Source organism: Cynocephalus volans, chromosome 8 (assembly GCF_027409185.1).
Source record: "Cynocephalus volans isolate mCynVol1 chromosome 8, mCynVol1.pri, whole genome shotgun sequence".
In the NCBI taxonomy this organism is placed as follows: domain Eukaryota; kingdom Metazoa; phylum Chordata; class Mammalia; order Dermoptera; family Cynocephalidae; genus Cynocephalus; species Cynocephalus volans.
This window is the reverse complement of record NC_084467.1, coordinates 112,077,501-112,095,426: the sequence shown is the minus strand read 5'-3', so window position 1 is coordinate 112,095,426 and position 17,926 is coordinate 112,077,501. Positions and strand designations below refer to the sequence as shown.

General features: G+C 44.2%; 1 non-coding gene across 1 annotated transcript; it reads left to right on the top strand.

Annotated features, from left to right (window-relative positions):
- The first annotated feature begins 429 nt into the window (after positions 1-429).
- LOC134385300 (U6 spliceosomal RNA) lies at positions 430-536 on the top strand. Its single transcript, XR_010024293.1, has one exon. It is a non-coding gene; the product is annotated as a U6 spliceosomal RNA (small nuclear RNA).
- The last annotated feature ends 17,390 nt before the right edge of the window (positions 537-17,926 follow it).

Genomic DNA, 17,926 nt, shown 5'->3' with positions numbered 1-17,926 from the left:
TCCCGCAATAGGCCGTCTGCAAACTGGAGTCCGTGGATGCTGGTAGCGTGGCTCAGTCCAAGTCCTGAAGCCTTGGAACCAGGAAAGTCAATGGTGTAATTCTCAGTCTGAGGCCAAAGGCCTGAGAACCTAGGGATGCTGCTGGTATAGGTCCTGGAATCCAAAGCCTGGGGGAGCCTAGAGTTCCAATGTCCAAGGACAGGAGGGTAGAGTATATCCAAGATCCACCAAATAGATATGTTTGCCTTTGCCTCTGTTTTTGTTTTCTCTGGACCCCAGCAAATTGCATGGTGCCTTCCCAAATTGAGGGTGGATCTTCCCCACCCAGTTCACCCAGACTCAGATGCTAATCCCTGTAAACGCCCTCAGACACACCCAAAAAGTGCTTTACCAGATTTCTAGATATTCCTTAATCTGAAATACAGTAAAGTGCTCGCTTCGGCAGCACATATACTAAAATTGGAACGATACAGAGAAGATTAGCATGGCCCCTGCGCAAGGATGACACGCAAATTCGTGAAATACAGTAAAGATGGGCCTATGAATCAAACTGACTTCATTTTCTCTGCAGAGGACACTTTGTTACTTTTGTACTCCTCAGTCATGCGATCCCCCCAGGGCAAATGATTACCCCTTGGCCTGCCCTGGTAAAACAGATTGAGATAAGAGGGGAACAGATATTCACTGAGTTGCAAAACTCCTCCCCAAGGCTTGTTTACCATAGTAAAAATCAAGTTACAGATTAACCTTAAGACCCCTTTAGGAATTCCTGCACAAACACAAAGCTTCAAGGGGACTGCTACAATGACCTTCCCAGGGTGACTGTAATGAACACCACCACCATCTTGGACCTACCGAGGAGGCTCAAGGACCAAAGCCCTAACTAAGCATGCACCCATGACACAACCAGGAAGAAAAAATGGACCACCTCCAGTGATGCTGGCCTGTACTACTTATCTTCTTTCCCTATAAAAGACCCTGAACAGCTCCCCTCAGGGGGCTAGCTTTACTGTAGCTATCTCCTTTATGCATAAGTCTATCCCCTCTTTTAATAAAGTGTTGCTTGCTTTACTGCTGAGTACATTGTTCATTTCTATGACCCAAGAGCCTAATTTGGTACAAGCCAGGAGGTAAGGGGTCTCTGGGTGCTGAGAACAGCCCTGGGATTTTCCCCATGCAACTCACATGCTGCTCTTATATCTGCACCAGCAAAAATTGGAAAGCCTCGGGCACTAGAGGAGACTCTAGCTGCAAGAGGCAAGTGGCCACTGGAACTATTTTGCTCTGCTGCTGGTAAGTCTCTCCAGGAGCCCCCAGCCTAAATTCCAGCAAGACAGTGCTTTATTCTCTTTTACTCTCCCTTTTCTTTCCCTTTTCTTTACCTTTCTCTGATTTTCTGAGCCCTCTTCTACTGTTCTGTATAGGTGCACCCTGCAGGGCTCCTGGCTATGCTTTGTTTCTCTGATTTAAATCTAGGCTGTACTTTTCTTCTTTGTGCCAACAACAGTGGAGAGAACTGCTTTTATAAATTACTGTCGGTGGAATAGTTCGGCCCTGCTGATTGGGACTAGGATAAAGTGGACCCCACTGTTCTTTTTGTTTGTTAGACATTTAGTTGAATACTGGTAATCTGAATAAACCTTCCAATCCTTGCACCAACTTTTGGACTTTCGAGTCCTTTGTTTAGTGCAAGAGGGCAAGCTGAGCCTGGTCTGTCAGTAACAAATCTAGTCAAGTTGACAAAATTAAGCATCACACCAGAGATGTAATGCTTCCTCCAGAGTCACAGTTAGGAATTCTTTTGAACTTTGGGGTCCTTATAGCAAGAGACAAGCAGGAAAGAAAAGGAGTCATCATACTTGCAAGAGTAATTGGCTGTAATGGAGGACAGGAGATTGCAGCCTCCCATAGAGGGCAGGAAGAATACTTTGGCATTCAGGTCATCTACTGGGATGTCTCTTGGTGTTCCCAAGCTCAATTTTTTTTTTTTTGTCTTTTTCGTGACCAGCACTCAGCCAGTGAGTGCACCGGCCATTCCTATATAGGATCCGAACCCGCGGTGGGAGCGTCGCCGCGCTCCCAGCGCCGCAACTCTCCCGAGTGCGCCACGGGCTCGGCCCCCCAAGCTCAATTTTAACAGTAAATAGAAAAGTATAGCAGCCACAGGCTGAGAAGGGCATGGTAACCAGGTATACTCTCAAGGGCGAGAGAGTCTGAGTCATCCCACTATTCAGCTGCTTAGACCACCAGAGGTACTAGTCAAAGATGAGGGAAATCTAGAACTAGTGATACAGGAGGGGAATAAATGAGAATCTGTTAGAGCCTCAGAACCAGTTGCAGAAGTAAAGGCTATAGCCTTTTCCACTTACCCTTCTCTTAAAGTTCCCCCAAGAAATAAAATCAATCAGAATCCTATGGAAGCTTTCCCCCATGGGGAAAACCAACCATAGGAAGTATGGATCTGAGTAGTGCAAGTGGTAAACTGTAGTAAACACTACAAACCTTCACTCAGATCCTCTCTTGAGGGTCATGAGCCTATTCCTCAGCTGCTAGAATATCAGCGGCTGATGGCTCACGGCTGCCTACCTCACTGGAAATTACCTTCGACCATAAGGAATTGTCTTGCCCTTTCTCAGTGGGTTTCCTGCTGCCAATGATTGGCTGGTGCAGGGACACAAAATCTTGGCACTTTTGCCTTAATTTGGGATAACTCTGAAGAATTACCTGCATTCCAGAACTCCTTGTAGAATACTATGATCAGTTGAGGCCTCAGTTGCAACCGTGTTGTGTGTCAGCTACTCCTTCTGCTCAGTCCTGGCTTGTTCACTTCTTTACAGGTTACCTCCCATGATCATTCTAAATAAACCTTCTGCATAGAACTTCCCATGTCAGAGTCCATTTCCGGGGGAATCTAATCTAAGACACTTAGTTTTCCTAGCCCTATACACTTCCTCCCATTAGCTACCTTCCTTGATCCTTTCAGGCTGAAAAATATCATAAATCACCATATCCTCAACTCTCTTCCCTATCGCTTTAAGAAAGAAAAAAAAATATTAGCTTTTTTTCCCAAGTTTCTAAAGTAATATATGCTCATTATCCTTATACCGCATACTCATGTTTCCAGGTTGAACTTCTATTAGACCAGAGTTTTTCACAGGAATGGGGGCTGGGGGCAGATGGTTAGCTCAGTTGGTTAGGACACGGTGCTAATAACACCAAGGTCCAGGGTTCCATCCCAATACCAGCCAGCTGCAAAAAGAAGGAAAAAGTTTTAAAAATTTTTTTAAAAATCAGGATGGTATTTCCCCTTAGGAAGAATTTTGAAAATTTATGGAGTCAGGATTTTTGCTGTTGTTGTTTTACAATCATGGGGGTGGGGAGGAAAGTTCTTATAGTCAGTGGTCAGAGGCTAGCTATGCTAAACATCCTGCAAGATACACAACAGACTTGTTCTATGTCCCATATGACTTTAGAATGTCCTACCAAATGGACATTTCGGTGAAAAACTTGTTTGTGATTATATGACCCTTTTTTTGTATATAAATGCAAAGTATTTCTTAGCAGTTTTAATACACACTGAATTTTCTAGAAATGCAATCATCATGTAAATTGAAGGTAGATAGTACTTTATTTTGTTTGGAATTTTAGCAAGGGCAATTCGCGATTGCAAAAAAAAATGTTAGCAAAGGCTTCATTTTCACGGAATTTGGGTCGTTATGCAACATATCTATTGATCAGGATATTTCATTATGTGTTCTAGTTTTGCCTGAGCATTTACATATTGAAAAATATATTTTATTGTAAATTTCTTTCCTTTTATTTCTCCTTTACATAAAATCTAAGAATATATATGCAGATATATGTAATTATTATGTATATAGATTATTATCAATAAATTTTACCTCAGGATACCAAATAGTGTTACAAATTTTGTTTAAAAAAGCTAATGTAGACTGGAATTCTGGGAAGATAGCAGCAGCAATATAAGCCTAGTTTTTGAATTTTTAAAAATCTCCACATGTAATAGTCTGTTTCTGATGCTTATAACAAAATACCTACAACTGGGTAATTTATAAGAAAAAGAAATTTATTACTTACAGTTTTGGAGGCTGCGAAGTCCAAAGTCCAGGGAACACATTTAGCGAAATGACTCTACAGCAATGCGGGGTGTCACATGGCAAGAACAGCAGAGCAGAGAGACAGATAGCTCCTCGTGCACTCTCCTTTTAAAGCCCTCAGAACCAGGCCCATGACCACTATTAAACCATCAACTTATTAATTACTTTACTAGGGCACTTCACCTCTTCAAGGCCCCACCTTTCAATGACCATAACAGGATTTCGCACACTCTTAACACTGTCACAGTGAGCACCAAATCTCCAACACATTAAACTTTGGGTGGACACAATTCAATCCATAATACCACATAAAAACAAATAGAACAAGTAGATAACAAAATCAAAGATTCAATAAAAACATTTACAATAAAACTAGGTGACAAAATATACTTTTAAACCCATAGTTCAAGTGGGTAGGGACAATATCAACAGCCATTAGATCTGTACGGTATCAGTGTCTGTGGAAGAAGCAGAAAAAAGGAACAGAGTATGTGCTAGACTTGAGAACAGGTACTCACTGGAAAATTCCACAGGTCAATTTTGTTTTTAATTTATTTATTTATTAATATTATTATTTTTTACATTCTAAGATGTTGTGGAGCAGTTGGAGAGAGGGGAAGGGGGAAGGAAATGGGGTGGGAGGGAGAAGTAGGAAGGAGGTGGGCTTGGTTAAGGCCCATGGCACCCCCCTCATTCCAGCAGGGGAGACCAGGGGGCTTCCAGCAGTAGCTTGGTCATTGCCAGGCTGGATGCAGATGTCAAGGGGGTGTGGCTGAAGCCCTCGGGGGCCCCCCACCACCCTGACTCAGGAACCCAGGGCATTTCCAGTGGCAGCTCAGTGGTCATTGCTGGGGTTAGTGTAGAGGTTGGGGGTTGTGGCTGAGACCCTTGGACCCCTACTGCCCTGGCTCAGGAGCCCAGGGTGCTTCTGTTGGAAACCTGGTGGTTGTTGCTGGGCTGGGTGTGGTTGTCAGGGGGGCATGGCTGAGACCCATGGCCCTCTCTCCTCCCTGGCTTGGGAGCCCTGGAGCTTCCGGTCCTTCTAGGTTTTATAGGTGTTCTTTGGTGGTGTTATACCTTTACTAGTTAACATCAGACTTTGTGTCTGATCTGTGGGTATTTTGTTTTTTCTTTCAGTTCTGTGTTGGATTACTCGTTGTTCCCATTACTTAAACTCTGCACTGGAACTAATTTGTTGTCCTTTGCTTACTTCTAAAATGGGGGAATTTGGGCCGAGCCCGTGGCGCACTCGGGAGAGTGCAGCGTTGGGAGCACAGCGACGCTCCCACCGCGGGTTCGGATCCTATATAGGAATGCCGGCTGAGTGTCGGTCACGAAAAAGACAAAAAAATAAATAAATAAAATGGGGGAATTTCCTGTGGGGACCAGCACTTGAGCCCTGTACTTGAACTCAATTGCTCCTTTGCTGCTGATTCCCTGGAGAAGGCTTTTTGTGCAGTTCAGGTTTTATTTTATTATTATTATTTTTTTTAATAAAAAGATCTGAATCCGTGGCCTTCGTGTTATCAGCACTGCACTCTCCCAAGTGAGCCATGGGTCGGCCCATCAGCTCAGCTTTTAATTGTTGACTTTGTATGTACGTCCAGGTTTTGTGTGATCAAGTACACCTGAGTTGTGTAGAAACTCTGGTCTGGGCCTGAGTGTTTTCAGCAAACTGCACCCCGTGCAGTTCTGTACTCCTGACCAGTCTCCACTGAGTGGTCCTGCACTGATTGGAGGGCAGATCAGCTGTCCTTGCTGTGCTCCAGTGTTCCCCTCCTGGCCCGTCTCCCCTACAACCCATACTCCAAACACTTCCCATGGGATGGGCCATGCACCCATCCCTTGCAATGACTCACCAGCCTCTGAGTGGCTCCTTTTTTAAGTTGTCTGTGGCTTCTCACTCCTATGTGGGTCCACGGGAACCCTGTTAGTAGTCCTGCTGGCCTGGGAGCCATCAAGGCCCTCTTCTCTCGTGCTGCCTCTGAGCAACTTCATAGGAAGAGCATAGCTGCGGCTTTTGGCTGCTCTTGCTCCATGCACTCACCAGCTCCAGCCTTGAAGTGGCTGAGGTCGAAATGGTGGGAACGATCCTTTCTCTCATTGTGACTTCTCCTGACTTCATGAACTCCATAGATCTCTCCTCCTCTTCCCCTGAGCTCTAGTGGCCCCCCTGCCAGCTTGGCTGTTATTGCTTTTTAATAGTTGTAAATTGGTTGATTTGTTGGAGAAAGTGATGCTGGGGACCATCTATTCCACCATGATTCTGGGACAGCTGCATCCTGCGTGGGCCTCAGGCTGCTTCTACTCATGGTGGAAGATAGCAGGCAGCCATCGGCTACAAGCAGATCACATGATGAGAGGAAGCAAGAGAACCGACAGGTCAATAGCTGAAACTGGCATGGACTGTACTCCTGCAATAGGCCTAAAGAAGATGGTCTGTAGGGGCTGCATCAATCAAATCCCTATGAACTTTTTAAATGACCTACCTGCACTCCCTTACAGAACAGGAGAAGTTGCTTGTCAATTTCTTCAAAAACAAACAAAACAAAACCTTGCTCAGATTTAATAGGGATTGCATTAAATCTACAGATAAATTTGGGAAAAATTGCTATTTTAACAATGTTAAGTGTTCCAATCCATGAACATTATATATCTCCCTTTATTTAGATTGTACTTTGGGGGGCTAGCCAGTTAGTTCAGTTGGTTAGAGTGTGGTGCTGATAACACCAAGGTCTAGGGTTCAATCCCTGTACTGGCCAGCCACCAAAAAAAAAACAAACAAAAATCATAAATATATAGTAATTCTCTCAGCAATTTCATAGTTCTCAGTATTCATCTCTTGCACTTCATCAAAATTATTCTTAAGTATTTTATTCTTTGTTATGCTATTATAAATGGAATTATTTCCTTAATTTCATTTTCCGAGAGTTTGTTGCCAATATATAGAAATACTTTTTTTTTTTCCTTGTACCTTGAAAACTTGCTTTACCTTAAAACTTTCTAGTTTTACTGGTTTTTTAATTGTTGGTTCCTTAGGACTTTCTACATACAATGTCGTGGCATCTGTAAATAAAGACAGTTTTACTTCTTCCTTTCCGTTCCATGTCTTTCAGTTTCTTGCTTTATTGCACTAGGCAGAGCCTCTAGTACACTGTCAAATAGAGATGGTAAGAGCAGAAATTCTTGCTTTGTTCCTAATTTTAGTGGAAAAGTATCAGTCTTTCACCATAAAATATATCAGGTTGAGGATCTCAAGTTTATTGAGTATTATCATAACTACATTTTGGATCTGTCAAATACTTTTCCTTCCTTTAGTGAGATGATCTTGTGGGTTTTGTCCTTTTCTTTGTATTGATATGACTTATCATATCAATTGATTTTTTTTGCGGGGAAGGGGGGCGCTGGCCAGAAAGAGATCTGAACCCTTGACCTTGGTGTTATCCACACTACGCTCTAACCAACTGAGCTAACAGGCCAGCTACATCAATTGATTTTTGGATGTTAAACCAATAATATTCCTGGAATAAACACCACTTGGTCATGGTGAATAATTTCTCTTATATGTTGCTGGATTCAATTTGCTAATTTTTCTTTTTGAGAATTTTTGCATCTATATCCATGAGGGATATTGGTCTATAGTTTTCTTGTGATGTTTTCTGGCCTTAGTATCAGAAAATGAGTTGGGAAGTATTCTTTTTCTATTTTCTGAAAAGATTATGTGAAATTTGTTATTATTTCTTCCTTAAATGTTTGATGTAACTTATCAATAAGGCATCCAGGCCTGGGATTTTCTCTGTGGGAAGACTTTAAATTCCAATTATTTTTCTTGTCTTTTTTGTTTTGGCAGCTAGCCAATAAGGGGACAGAACCTTTGACCTTGGTGTTTTCAGAACCATGCTCTAATCAAGTTAGCTAAATGCCCAGCCCTCTAATTCTTTTTCTTTTCCTTGATATAGGTCTATTTGGAATTTCTTTTCTTTTTCCTTAGTCAGCTTTGGTAATTTGCGTCTTTCTAGGGTCTTCTCCAAATCATCTAAATTCCCTAACTTGTTGGCATACACATATATTCATAGTATTTCTTTATAATAATTTAAATTTTTTTTTTTTAAAGATGACCAGTAAGGGGATCTTAACCCTTGACGTGGTGTTGTCAGCACCACGCTCTCCCAAGTGAGCTAACCGGCCATCCCTATATAGTGATCTGAACCTGTGGCCTTGGTGTTATCAGCACCACATTCTCCCAAGCAAGCCATGGGCTGGCCCAATAATTTTAATTTCTGATGTGTACAGACATGTCTCATCTTTCTTGATTTTGGTAATCCCTATGTTTGCTCATCTTTTCTTGATCAATCTAGTTAAAGATTTGTCTATTTTACTGATCTTTCCATAGAATCAACTTTTGGTTTCATTGATTTTCTCTAACATTTTTGTTTTTTATTTCATTGGTTTTCATTCAAGTCTTTGTTATATTCTTCCTTCTACATACTTTAGGTTTGATTTACTCTGTTTTTTCCAACTTCTTGAGGTGAAAGTTTAGATTATTGATTTTAGATCTTTTTTCTTTTCTAATATAGGCATTTAACCTATAAATTCTCCTTTAAGCATTGTTTTTGTTTCATTCCATGCAGTTTGATATGATGTTTTCATTTTCATTCACTTCAAGATGTTTTCTAATTTCCCTTGTGATTTCTTTGACTAATGGGTTATTTCAAAGTATATTGTTTAGTTCCAAATATTTGGAAATTTCCTAGATTTCCTTCTGTCATTGATTCTTAATTTAATTCTGTTGTGGTTGGAAAATATACTTCACATAATTTCAACACTTTAAATTTATTGAGAATTATTTTATGTCCTATCCTTGATAATGTTTTATGTGCGCTTTAAAGTAATATATACTGCTCTTTTTGGGTGTTCTATATATGCCAGTTAGATCAAGTTGGTTGACAGTGCTGTTCAAATTTGTTTAGTTATTCTGTCAATACTGAGAGAGGGGTATTAAGACCTCAAACTATAATTGTTGAATTGTCTACTTCTCCTTGTAACTCAATTTTTGCTTCATGAATTTTGTGGCTCTGTGGTTAGGTACCTATACATTTATAATTTTTATATCTTCCTGATATATTTATCCTTTTGTCATTACGAAATGTCCCTCTTCGTCTCTAGTAAGACTCCCTTCCTTCCTTTCTTTCTTCCAGTAAAAAATAAGTCTATTTACCTGATATTTATATAGCCATTCTGTCTGTGGTTACTGATTGCTGTATGTTACTTCTTTTTCTATCCTTTTACTTTTAACTTATGTGTGCTTTTTAATCTAAAGTGTGTATCTTGTGGACAGAATATGGTTGGATCAACTTTTCTATCCAGTCTGACAATCTCTGCCTGTTGAAGTTTAGTCTGTTCACATTTTATGTAATGATTAATGTTTGCATGTATGTCTGCCATTTTGCTGTTTGTTTTTTATGTGTCTCATGTCTTTTATCTTCCCATGATTCTCCTTTACTGTCCTGGTCCAGCTTTGCTTCAGTATAGCTCCATTTCCTCCCCCTCCTTTGTGCCAATATCGTGGAATATTTACCTCTTTGTGAATTATATTACATCTATATATGTTATAAACCCAAAAATCGTGTTACAATGAACAATTTAACAATTATAATATTTTTAAGGAAACTAAGAAGGCAGGCACACATACAAACACTCATGCACAGTATTCTATGCTTACCACATACAAGGGTACTTCACAAAGTTTGTGGAAAAATATAATTAAAAGATAAAACAAATTTTTCCATGAATTTTTTGAAGATTCCTTGTATTATCTATTCCTGCTGTTTTCATTCCTCCCATGGATTCATTCATTCAAATAGTGTCATTTTCTTTTAACCTGAAAGACTTCTTTTTATTTCTTATAGTACAGATCTGTTTACAACAAATTCTGTTTTTATCTGGGAATGTTTGTGTTTATCTGGGAATGTCTACTTTGCTTTTTTTTTTTTTTTTTTTGTCTTTTTTGTGTCCAGTACTCAGCCAGTGAGTGCACTGGCCACTCCTATATAGGATCTGAACACACGGCGGGAGCATCGCTGTGCTCCCAGCGCCGCACTCTCCCGAGTGCGCCACGGGCTTGGCCCCATACTTTGCTTTTATTTTTGAAGGAGAGTCTCCCTAAACGTACAATTCTTGGTTGACAGTTTTTTATTTTCTTTCAGCAGTTTGAATATGTAGTTCCATCACATCCTGAACCCCATTGTTTCTGATGAAAAGTCTGTCATTAATCATATAGTTCTTCCTCTGCATTTGATGAGTCTTTTTTTCTTGCTGCTTTCACGATTTTCTTTTCGTCTCTGTCTTTAAGCAATTTGACTATGATGTGTCTGGGTGTTTGAGGTATATTGAGATTCTTAGATCCGCAATGTTTTTTCATCAAATTTGAGAAATTTTGGCCATTATTTCTTTTCTTTCCTTTTTTTCTTTGTGGCTGGCTGGTAAGGGGATCCGAACCCTCAACCTTGGTGTTACAAGGTTGCACTCTAACCAAGGAGTTTTGGCCATATTTCTTCAACTGTTTTTTGGTTTTTGCTTTTTTTTCCCCTGACCCTTTCACACCTCTCCTCTGGAAACCCCATTACATGTAAATTGGTATGCTTGATGTACTACTGGTCACTGAGGCTCTGTTCATTTTTTCTTCAATCATTTTTGTTTCTATTCTTAGATTAGATCATTTCTATTGCTCTGTCTTCAAATTTATTATTATTATTTTTTTTTTTTTTTAATTTTTTTTATAAAGATGACCGTTAAGGGGATCTCAACCCTTGGCTTGGTGTTGTCAGCACCACGCTCAGCCAGTGAGCAAACCGGCCATCCCTATATAGGATCCGAACCCGTGGCCTTGGTGTTATCAGCACTGCACTCTACTGAGTGAGCCACGGGCCGGCCTTGTCTTCAAATTTATTAAGCTTTTCTGCTGCTATCTCAAATCTGCTATTGGGCCCATTAAGCGAATTTTTCATTTCAGACATGGGCCTTCCCACTTAGGGGTTAGGGGGGTTTTGGGTTCCGGGGACTAATTGGCCTGGGCTGAGTGAAAGGTTATTTTTGGAAAGTGACGGATCTGGAAGTAGCCAGTCCTGGTACTTCCATAATTCGGTGCGAAGGTGGGAGAGCAAGGGTAAGGCCATGGTGGGTGGTATGGGTCCTTCAGTTGCTGTGATCCCCGGGGGTAGGAGGGGCCTACCATACATGACTTCAAAAGGGGAAAGATTGGAGGGCCTCTTTGGGAGAGCTCTGGCCTTGAGTAGAGCGAGAGGTAGAAGACGGACCCAATCAAGGTGTAATTCCAGAGATAATTTAGTTAGTATGTCTATTGATTCTTTCTACCTTTCCAGATGCCTGAGGTCGGTAAGAGCAATGTAGGTGCCAGGGGAGAGAGAGCGACTGGGAGAGTTTTTGTACTATCTGGGCAGTAAATTCAGGTCCATTGTCAGATTGAACAGAAGTAGGCATCCCAAATCGTGGGATGATTTGGGAAAGGAGAGTCTGGGCTACGGTGGAGGCCTTTTTATTGGATGTTGGGAATGCCTCTACCCATCCTGAAAAGGTATCAACAAACACCAAGAGGTATTTGAGGCGCCGGACGGAAGGCATGTGTGTAAAATCGACTTGCCAGTCGGCTGCGGGTGTGAGACCTCTGGCCTGGTGGGAAGGGTATGGCCCAGGTTTGAGAGGGGTGTTAGGATTGGTAGGCTGGCAGATTGTGCATGAGGAGGAGATTTTTTGCAAGAGGGCTTTGTCAGATGGGGTGATTGAGAAGAAGGCTTGTAAAAACTGGGATAAAGCTTGGGGGCTAGAGTGAAACACGTCATGGAGCAAGCAAAAGAGAGAGGACTTATCATCATTAGGTGATTGGGGCTGAGAGGGTGTCTATGAACCCTGGGGGCCGTAAGGAAGAATGGGAAGTTGGTTTTGTGTCTGTGGGTGCCGTGCCGCAGTGCGTGCGGCGAGGTCAGCCTTACAATTCCAACGAGTGATTGGGGAATCGTCCCTCTAGTGGGATCTGCAATGAATGACTCCTAATTTACAAGGTAAATGGGATGCCTCGATTAATGTGGAGATTAAAGCTGAGTTGGTGATTGTGTTACCCTTGGTGTTAAGCAGACCGCGTTCTTTCCATATGGCGGCATGAGAGAGGAGTATATGAAAGACATATTTGGAGTCCGTGTATAAGTTAAGAGTTTTTCCTTCAGCTAGAACGCAGGCTCGCGTGGCAGTGATAAGTTCAGCCTGCTGGTTGGTAGTACCCCTGGGTAAAGGTTGGGCTTCTATAACCGAATCAAGGGAGACTATGGCATACCCTGCGTAATAAGTGTTTCCTTCCTTGAATGAGGACCCATCCGTGAACCATGCGAGATCAGCGTGAGATAGGGGTCCCTCAGTGATGGAAGAGCGGTAAGGTATGAAATTCTGAAGGCTTTCTACGCAGCTGTGCAAAGGGGTGTTGGGGGAATCTGGTATAGGCAGTAGGGTGGCCGGATTTAGGGGTGGGCAGGTAGTGAAGGATAGGGCAGGATTTTCCAGAAACGAGGATAGGAGGGTTAGGATTCTGGAAGGTGGGAGGGATTGGAGAGCCTTATAGGTAAGGAGGTCTTTGAGGTGATATGGTGAGAGAATGGTGAGAGGTGCCCCAAATGATAATTTGGATGCCTCCTTATGCAGTAACTGCCCCGCTGCTAGGGCTCTTAGACAGGGTGCCCAGCCTTGTACAGTGGGGTCCAATTGTTTTGATAGGTATGCTATGGGGGCAAAGGAGGGGCCATAATTCTGTCCTAGGACGCCTAGAGCTTGTCCCACATTTTCATGAACATAAAGGAAAAAGGGTTGTTAGATCAGGGAGATGAAGTGCAGGGGCCGTTAGAAGGGCCTGCCAAAGCTTGAGAAAAGGGCGCTTAGGTGAGGAGAGTAAAGGTTCTTCCGGAGGACCCTTACTCATATTATAGAGAGGTCGGGCTAGCAAAGAGAAATTGGGGATCCATGCTCTGAAATATCCGGCTAGACCCAGGAAAGATAGGAATTCTGTTTTGGTTTTGGGGATGGGCAGGTCAGTAAGAAGCTGTTTCCTGTCCAGGGTGATTTCCTTCTTTCCAGGGAGAGGAGAAAACCAAGGTAGGTTACAGACGGCAAGGAGATTTGGGCTTTGGCGGGGGACACTCGATATCCCTTACCCGCTAGGAAGTTAAGCAAATGGGCAGTGTCAGCTTGGGATTGTTCCCATGAAGGACTGCATAGAAGGAGATCGTCCACATATTGTAATAAGGTGGACTCTGGATGGTTTAAGTGAAAAGATCTGAGGTCCTGTGCTAGGGTCTGCCCGAAAATATGAGGGCTATCCTGAAATCCCTGTGGCAGGACCGTCCAAGTGAGTTGTTCAGAGTGGCGGGAATGGGGGTCGGTCCATGTGAAGGCAAAAATGTCCTGAGTGCCGGTTTCCAGGGGTATGGAAAAGAAGGCATCCTTTAAGTTCAAAACCGAGAAATGAGTAGAGGTCGCTGGGACCTTGGAAAGAAGAGTGTATGGATTTGATACAAGGGGATGAATGGGAATGACAGCGGCATTAACAAGACGGAGATCTTGGACGAGACGAAAAGCGCCATTAGGTTTTTTTACAGCGAGTATGGGAGCATTGAAAGGGGAGCGAGTGGGACGGAGATACCCCTTTTTTTAATAGGTCCTGAATGATGGGGCTTAACCCGAGGAGGGCTGTTGTGGTTAATGGATACTGAGCCTGGCAAATATATTTGGAGGGGTCTTTTAGTTTTATGTGTACAGGGGAACACTGGGCCAGAGCGGGGCTGGCAGTGTCCCAAACTGTGGGGTTAACAGGGTGCGTCAGGATGGGTAAGGACTTTTTTGGAGGGGTGGAATTAGTAGGATCTTGGGCTTGAACTAGCGCTAGGAGGAAGGAAACGGGGGAAGAGGAAGAGGACAGGGGCAAGGTAATGGAGACTTGAAGCCATGATAGAATGTCCCGTCCCAACAAGGGGACTGGGCATTGTGGCATGACTAGAAAGGAATGGGAGAAAACGGATTGAGTGCCTTGAAGGCAGCAGGTTAAAAGGGGTTTTTTGGGGAAAGATTTGTTTACCTCCTACCCCGACTATAGGAGAGCTGCTGGAGGTGGTGGGGCCTTTATATTCCCTTAAGACCGAAAAGGTGGCTCCAGTGTCCAGGAGGAAAGACATTGGGTGGCCGTCCACAACCATGGATACCCTGGGCTCCTGCTTTGTTATAGAGATGGTCGGGAAGGGCCCAAGGCTCCGTCAGTCCTCCTCAGCGAGGCCCACCATAGGTGGTGTCCACGGTTGGGGGACTGTGGTGCAGTTGGTCCCTCACCCCTTCGGGCGAGGGGGCAATCAGATCCCCAATGTCCCTTCTTTTTGCATTTTGGACAAGGAGTGGTGGGTGGCCTGGGGGTGGGGCAAGCCTTTGCCCAATGCCCTTCCTTTCCACATTTAAAGCAGGCTCCAGGTGGAGGCTTAGAGGTGGAGGCTGTGGGAGGGTGCCCGGGGGGTTTGATAAGCCGGGCCAACATCTGGAAGTTGGCGTGGTCGGCCTTTTGTTTTCGACGTTCTTTTTCCTCCTCCCGATTATGAAAAACCTTGAAGGCCACTGACAGGATTTCGGTCTGAGGGGTTGCAGGACCCTGCTCTAATTTTTTAAGTTTAGTTTTAATGTCGGGGTAGGATTGGGCCAGGAAATAGGTCATAAGGACATGCTGGCCATCTTCTGAGTTGGGGTCTAAGTTAGTGTATTGTTGAAAGGCCTGAGTTAATCTATTGAGGAACTCAGAGGGAGTTTCCTCCTTTTTTTGGATAATTTCTTGAATTTTTGGAAATTGACGACCTTGCGAGCCAATTTTTTGAGGCCAATTATTAAGCAAGAGGCAAAACAGTCTCAAGCCTGGATTCCCTGGGCTGTGTTATAATCCCAATTAGGTTCCTGTTCTGGGACTGCTTGGGGGCCTGGCGGGTGATTCGGATTGGTACGATGGGTGTCAGTGGCATGGGTTTGGGCTGTATCCCAGACCCTGCGGCGTTCCTCGGGGAGGAGGGTATTGGCTAGGAGCACGAAGATGTCATGATGTGTGAGGCTGTAGGCCTGCAGGATCCATTGGAATTCTTTAATGTAGGTGGTAGGGTCGGTAGAGAAAGAGCCTAGTCTTTTTTCTAATTCTGTAAGGTCAGCTAGGGAAAAGGGAACATGGACCCTAACTACTCCTTCAGCCCCAGCTACCTCACGTAGTGGGGCGATTGTTAAAGGGGCGGGGGGAGGACCTCGGGAACGGGTGAAAGGGGGGCTTAGTGGGTCAGGGGTAGGTGAGGGTAAAGACGGGGGAGTGGATGGCGCTGGAGGTGCAGAAGGTGACGCGGATGACAGGGGAAGAGGAGCAGACGCTGGAGGCACTGGGGGAGGAGGAGATCGGTAGGGTGGGGGTTCATCAGCAGGGTCGAAGGTGCAAGGATCGAGGGGTGACTGTGAAGAGGGTTTACAGGCTAAAAGGACTTGAGAGGGAGCACAGGAGAAGCAGAGGGTGGGGTTCTGAGCCAAGAGGCGAAAAGCCTCGATGTAAGGGATCTCCTTCCATTTTTTTAGGCGCTGGCAGTAGTTAAAGAGGTCCCGTAGAATGTTAGGATCTAATGTGCCCTCAGGGGGCCATGTGTTTTGATTATCTAAAGGATAATAAGGCCAATCTTGTGTGCCGAATTTGGTAAGGAGTTTGGGCTTAATATCTGGCCTGAGGGAAAGATTGGTGAGGTTTTTCAGAAGGCATTGAAGTGGAGAGTCCTCTAGGGAGGAGGAGGAAGCGCCCATTCTGGTCTCTTAATGGGAATTTTAGACAGAAATTGGACAGAGATTAGTGATAAGACAGATCCTTCGGCCGGTTGGGAAAAGCGGGATCCTAGAGGGCGTCCCCAGTAGGTCACGTTAGTCCCGGCAGGTTCAGGTACGAACCAGGAGGAGAGAAGGGAGGTGTGGGTCGTCACCCAGACCTTCACTTCTCTAGGGCAAAAGCCCGGTGCCTGAAGGAAACCTAGCCCTAGGAATTTCTGGTCGGATCCCGGACCCGGGAAGTGGAGAGAGACGGAAATCGGACAGAGATTAGAAGAGAGTGGTGGACAAGAGGGTGAAAGAGAGAAGGAGAGAACAGAATGGGGCTTTTAACCTCCAAAAATGAAAGTAAAAGTTTACCGGGGCTTTGGAACCTGTTATAGTTTGGGAATTTATGGTGGTCGTGAAGACCGTGGTGGGGTGGGTATGGGCGTTAGGGTCTACCGGACGATCTAGACTCCCTGTGGTAGCCTGAAAAGGGCCGGTGCCCTTTAGAAAAGGGGGCTTCCCTAATGATGAGCGGTGGTGAGTGGAAGAAGCCAGCGCTGAAAACAATGGACGAGGGTGGACCGTCAATGGTGAGCGGTGGAAGGGAGGCCGGTCCTGGTGGGACGGAGTTCCTGAGGGGTGACTCGAGAGGTGCTGCCACTGTGATCTGAAAAGTGTTACAGCTCGAGGGAGCCCTGTGGGGCGACTCAGAAGGTGCTGTCGCTGCGATCCGAAAAGTGTCGCCGCTCGAGAGAAACTCCGTCCCGGGTTTCGGCACCAAATGAAAGGAAGAGTCAACACCAGCTGACGATCCACCGGAGAGAGCCCGTTTATTAGGCAGCACACACACACATATATAGGGCTTGAAGAGGAAAGCTGATTGGCTTAAAATACAATCCCTACTTAGCATACCGCATGGGGTTTGGTGGGGAGCTGATTGGTGTGTAATTTGCGCCGGCGGGAAGGAGAATACAGAAGAGAAGGGCAACCAGCGCCATGATGAGGTGTGGCCGAGAAGGACTTATGTGATCAGGGTGTGATCCCTTGGGGCATTTGGGTTCTTACAAGGGTGGCTGCATAGCATAGTGGTCAGCCAATGGTTTGTGTTCAAACACCTCAAGACCATAAGGCATCCACGTTTGCAAATAGATCTGTTTGAAGATTGAGAAGAACATTAAAATTTTCAGCCAGGCCTGGAAGTTCTGGAAGCTGCTGCTGCTCTCTTGCTGCTCCTCAGATTCTGGGGTTCGATTCTACCTCCTTGAAGCTATGCTGCCAGCATTCTCTAAGCATTTCCAAGAGCAACAGAAAATGAACAAATCTTTGGGGTTGGTATCATTTGAGGATGTGGCTGTGGACTTCACTAGGGAGGAGTGGTAAGATCTGAATGATGCTCAGAGGACTTTACATAAGGACATTGATGCTGGAGACCTACAGCAACCTGGTGTTGATGGGGGACTGTATTACCAAACCTGAGGTGATCTCCAAGTTGGAGCAAGGAGCAGAGCCGTGGATGACAGAAAACCCCCCAAAATCAGAGCCTACAAGATGTCCAGATAGTCAATGACCAAACTGGGAAAAGCCAAGAAAGTCACAATAGATATTTGTGTCAAGTTGTAATCATCAACAGCAACACATCAACTGAGAAGACAGTTGTTAGGGAAAACATTTCATTTGAGCTCAAACCATATTTCAAATCTGATTATAAATAATGAAAAAAAAGATTGCAGCCAGTTCTCAAGTCTGCCTTGTCTTTTATTTTTCACTGGTCTCTCTCAGGTATCCTCCATGTATACAGTTTCCCAGTCAGCCAGGGATGTGTGAAGAGCTTATCACAGCCCTTCTATGGCTCTCTTATTTTCCATTTGAATTTCTAGCTTGTCCACCACTCAACCCAACTAGGACTGCAACTCTGAGCTAGTAAAGCTGCAGAGACTTTT